The 5,397-nt window shown below is 38.7% G+C and overlaps 1 protein-coding gene and 1 long non-coding RNA gene across 7 annotated transcripts in view; one reads left to right on the top strand and one right to left on the bottom strand.

Annotated features, from left to right (window-relative positions):
- Bicc1 (BicC family RNA binding protein 1) overlaps positions 1-5,397 on the bottom strand; it is a 284,860-nt gene that overhangs the window by 42,301 nt on the left and 237,162 nt on the right. The gene's annotated exons all lie outside the window — the stretch shown is intronic.
- Positions 4,696-5,397, top strand: part of LOC125619947 — a 22,853-nt gene continuing 22,151 nt past the window's right edge. For both annotated transcript variants that reach the window (XR_007351517.1, XR_007351514.1), the window contains exon 1: positions 4,696-5,132. This is a non-coding gene — a long non-coding RNA (uncharacterized LOC125619947). The remainder of the gene's footprint in view (positions 5,133-5,397) is intronic.

Raw genomic sequence — 5,397 nt, 5'->3', positions numbered from 1 at the left:
TGCAGGAAGTTCTAGCCATTACAATAAGACAAAGAAAAAATAAAGGGAAAATTCAAAATGAAAAAAAAAAATTAAACCATCCCAATTTATGGGGGCAGGTACTGGGAACTGAACTCAGGGGCACTTAGCCACTGAGCCACATCCCCAGCTCTATTTTCTGTTTTATTTAGAGACAAGGTCTTATTGAGTTGCTTAGCATCTCACTTTTGCTGAGGTTGGCTTTGGACTCACTGTCTTTCTGCCTCAGCCTCCCGAGCCGCTGGTAAAAGCCCACCATATTCTTAAGGTGCAATCGGGCAATGAGAAAGAAGGAAGGGGAAGGGAAGAACATTACTTACAGCTAATGGGTTATTCTTAGGGTCAAGATGGTGAAATCATAGTTAAGAGCAGTGCCCCATGAAGCTTCAGAGTTCAGGAATGTTCTGGCCTTTTAGGGATACATCCCAGCAGCTGTGCTTGCATCAGCACCATCATCTCCAGCCCCTGCCCACTCCCTGGACTGTGTCTCCTGATGGTTGCTCTTGGCCTAGGTACCACTCTTTATCCTGTTTTTAAATCCCTCCTCTGACATCTGCCCTGTCCCAGGGATATCATGATGATTAAAGATCTTAACACTGTTCAAAACTTTCTAAAATGTTTAAATATCAGGTGTTATAAATAAAGGAACCTAAAAATAGGGCACAAGGGATGGCCAACCACCACAAGTTAGAAGAGAACCTGTAATATGACCTCTTATTCACAATGCTTGTCCCCTCCTGCATCCTAACAAGGACAGGCTGGCCTTCTCTCTATAATATGATGGATACTTTTTCCCTACGTCCACAATTCTTATGATGTTCACTGTAATTCCTCCAGGCAATATTTATATAAAAAGTTATCTGCATTCAAAATGATGAACCTCAACTTGGGTCTGCTTTTCTTTTTTTCCCTACATTTTAATTTATTTAATTTTGTTTTCTTTTATTTATTGGTTCTTTTAATTATATATAACAATAGGATTCATTTTGACATAATTATAAAAACACGTAATATAATTTATTCTAATTCAGTCCCCAGTACTTCCCCTTTCCTTCCCCTCTTGGCTCCCTTCTATTCTTCTGATCTTTCTATTTACTTATAGCTTTTTTTTTTTTTGGTGTCTTGTGAATGTATATGATGCTGAGGTTCACTATGGTATATTCATATATGTTCAAAGGAAAGATAGGTCAGATTCATTTAGCTGTCTTTTCCTATCGCATCCCTCCTCCCTTCCCTTCATTCTCTTTTGTCTACTCCACTGATGATGATGATGATTCTTCTTTTTTGTTTTTCCAAATCCAACACCCTTATTTTGGATTAGCTTTCGCGTATCAGAGAAAACATTAGACCTTTGACTTTTGGGGACTGGTTTATTTTACTTAGGATGATAATTTCCAGTTCCATCAATTTATCAGCAAATGCTATAGAGTCATTCCTTATGTCTTAGTAATATTCCACTGAGTATGTATATATACATTTTATTTATCCTTTCATCTACTGAAGGGCACCTAGATTGGCTCTGTAGCTTGGCTACTGTCAATTGTGTGGGTATAAACATTGAAGTGGCTGTGTCACTACAGTATGCCGATTTTAAATCCCTTGAATATAAATGGAGGAGTGGGATAGGTCATAAGATGGTTCCATTCCTGTTTTTTTCAGGAATCTCTATACTGCTTTCCAGAGTGGTTGCACCAATTTGCCGTCCCAAGAACGATGTATGAGTGTATCTGTTATGGTTTGGATATGATATGCCTCCCAAAAACTCAAGTACAAGACAACACATGGAGGTCTAGAGAAGAAATTATTGGGTTATGAGAACCTTGACCCAATCAGTGAATGAATCCCTGATGGGATTAACTGAGTGGTAACTAAAGGCAGGTAGGGTATGGCTGGAGAAGGTGGGTCATTTTGGGCCCACCTTTGGGGTACATATTTGGTTTTTGGTGAGTTGGGTCGGTCTCTCTGCTTCAAGATCATCATGTGATCTGCTTCCCTCCGCCATACTTTTTGCCATGATATCCTGCCTCATCTTGAGCCCCAAAGAATGGAGCCAGTTCTCTGTGAACTGAGACCTCTGAAATCGTGAAACCCTAAATAAAGTTTTCTTTCTCTAAAATATTTCTTTCCCAGTCTTTTAGTCACAGCAGCAAGAAAAGCTGACTAAAACAGTACTATTTTCCCCACATCCTTTCCAACATTTATTATTACTTTTATTCTTGATAACTGCCATTATGACTGGAGTGAGATAAAATCTCAGTGCAGTTTTAATTTACAGTTCCATAATTGCTAGATATTTTGAACATTTTTTCATATATCTGTTGAGCATTCATATTTCTTCTTTTCAGAAGTTATCTGTTTAGCTCCTTTGCCCATTTATTGATTGGGTGATTTGGGGATTTTTGGTGTTAAGGTTTTTGAGTTCTTTTATATCCTGGAGATTAATGCCCTATCTGAGAAACAGGTGAAAAAGATTTTCTCACATTCTGTAGGCTCTCTGTTCACACTTTTGATTGGTTCCTTTGCTGTGAAGAAGCTTTTTAATTTAATGCCATCCCAGTTATTAACTTTTGATTTTACTTCTTATGCTTTAGAAATCTTGTTAAGGAAGTTGGTTCCTGTGCTGACATGTTGGAGTGTTGGGCCTACATTTTTCTTCTAGCAGCTGCAGGGTCTCTGGTCTAATGCCTGGGTCTCTGGTCCACTTTGAGTTTTGTGCAGGGTAGAGATAAGGGTGAAGTTTCATTCTACAACATATGAATTTCCAATTTTTTGATCTTGGGGTTTGCATTTCTGCTGGCTGACACTGATACTAATCCACCCTGAAAATGCTTTAATATAGCACTGGTCTGAGGTGAGCCCAGTGCTTCTCAAACCTGGCCTGCACATCACACTTGCCTCAGCACCTGCTGAAATACGTGGTTTCCCAAGATATTCTTAACCAAGAATATGAAACTGGAGATTAAATCATATGAGAATTTTTAACTGTAATCTCTATGTACTGTCCCAATACACGACAAAATGCTTCTATATAAGTATTTTTCTCTCTCACACACACACACAATAAAGGGTAAGTTGTGATTGGCATGATAACCTGTAAACCTCCTATTTTACAGGTTAGATAATCACATTAAAATTCCTATGTACCAGGAAGCCTTAGATCCCAGTTTAAGAAAAAATCTGTTTATCATCTCTGCATCAACTGAACAATAAACGGATAAAAAGCAAAAGCCTTGACAGAATGGACTTTATTTTAAAGTAAAAGAGCACCATCTAGTGACCAAGAAATAAATTACCAATGAACACAAAGACAAGCACTTGTGTACACACATCAGTCACCAACACTTAACACCAAACTGTCTCTAGGAACTGAATCGGGGGAGTGGGGGGTGGGGCTGGGAAGTGGTCTTTAAAATTATCAAGTGTAATAAGGGCAGAGAAAAATAAATATGATGTATTAAACGTATTCGATGGCTAATATAGCTAATAGTGCTGTATTTTTCATTGTTTCACCCTTGCTTAAAAGATATATGATATATATATCTTATATATATGTGTATACATATATATATACATATATGTATATTCCAAGTTTATCTTGCCCCAAATTAATTACTTTTAAGGATAACTCAAATTTAAGCATGAAAATATTGAGACACTTCCTCTACAAATAATATTAGTTACTTTAACTAACACTCAAGCTCCATGAACACAGGGATTGATCATATCTTACTCATTTCTGTAGTAGCCACAGGGTCAAACAAGTAGCAATTACTCCGTACACTGCTGCTGAATACACTGATGGCTCCCACATTGTAGGAAATGGCTAATGGCAGAGGAAGGAGATGAAGATTTAAAGGAAGAGTTTAAATCTCATATCCAAGTTGACCATTCGACCTTTTATTCTCCAAATAATTATTACTTCAGATATTCTGACCTTAGTACCTAAATAAAAACACGGGAAGTGTCAGCTATTCTTCCAGATTTTTGGTTTTTAGATTCCTGTTCCAGCCATCTGCTCACCTCCCTCTGGTATCTTCCCCGCTGGAAGAGAGCAGGACCAGACAGTAATCCCACCTTCACTAAGTTAACTGGCAGCTGCCATGGACATGCATATGAAATGGATATTTTATATATGAATACTATGAAAGAAAAAAGCTACTCAGCCTTTTTGTACAGTTAAACCTTTTTTTTTCCCCCAAAGGGTTCTCATGACTTCCATCTGGAAATTCATAAGGATTTGATAAAGCAACAATTATTTTCATAGAACAACTGCTAAAATCATATTTTCAATAAAAATAAATATTTAAAAGAGTGGGGATGTTTTTATGAACTTAAGTGAATCTTAATTATGGTTTTAAAAAGATTGTCTCTTGGTACTCTGGTTTCTACTCCAGTTTTCCATTCTTGGAGGCTTTCCCATCCCAAGAAACATTGGTGAATATTTTATTGCCTTTTCCTTCTCTCCTCAAACCTGAGTAAGCCTCCTTCCACTTCATTCCTATCTCACAGGAAAACCTACAGAAAATACTTATGTCAGCTATGTGCGATTATTGCACTATGGGAAGTAACATACTACTGACATATAATGAATTTAAGCCATCAATCTTTCACCAGCAATCTGTTTCTGCTACTTTCCTGGGTCCACGATTGAATGCTTCTGAGTGAAAGATTCAAACCCCCAAATTCAGTCTTTCATTCTCAGCCTGTTCCTAGAGAAAGCAGCAGAAAATCCCTTGAGTCAGACTCCCTCTCCTTCCACTCACAATACCCTGAAATAAAATCATCCTATCAGAGTTGCACTTTTTTTTTAATGGGAAAATGCCCCATATCATGGCCTGAAATCAGAAAGGCTTTGGTACATTTATGCACATAAACAAACTATCAAACAAGTCCTGAATCCACAAAGAAAAGATCAGCAGGCAGAATTCCCTTTCCCTGACCCTAGAGCTCCTTTCACTTTTGTTTCAAGTGTAATTTCTTCCTGAAGAGCTTGAGCCTCCACAGCCACTGGAGACACTGACTGAGCACCGGGAATATCAGGAGTGGTCAGTGTGGATAAGCAGAAGGCAGCAGCTCCAGCTTCCTCTGAAATTCACTGGCACCAACAACCACAGGTAATTCCAAAAGAGTAACAGCCAGTTTGTTTGTTTGTTTGTTTGTTTAAATCAGGTTTGGGGAAGGAAGATGGCGGCGAGGGGAGTGCATTGCCCCCGTGTGCTGCTTCACTGTGTGGGAGTATGACAAGTCAGGACAGCTAAAGGATATCTTGTTAGGAATTTCCAGCAATAGTGGGGTGCTCCGGAACCTGGAGGAAGGATTTCCATCGCACGAGGATCGGCTACGGGGACTCAAACGCGAGAGGTTTGTCGCACGGAGGGT

This window comes from Marmota marmota, unplaced genomic scaffold (genome assembly GCF_001458135.2).
Source record: "Marmota marmota marmota unplaced genomic scaffold, marMar, whole genome shotgun sequence".
Taxonomy (NCBI): domain Eukaryota; kingdom Metazoa; phylum Chordata; class Mammalia; order Rodentia; family Sciuridae; genus Marmota; species Marmota marmota.
The sequence above is the reverse complement of the archived record's forward strand: the minus strand, read 5'-3'. Positions and strand labels throughout refer to the sequence as shown.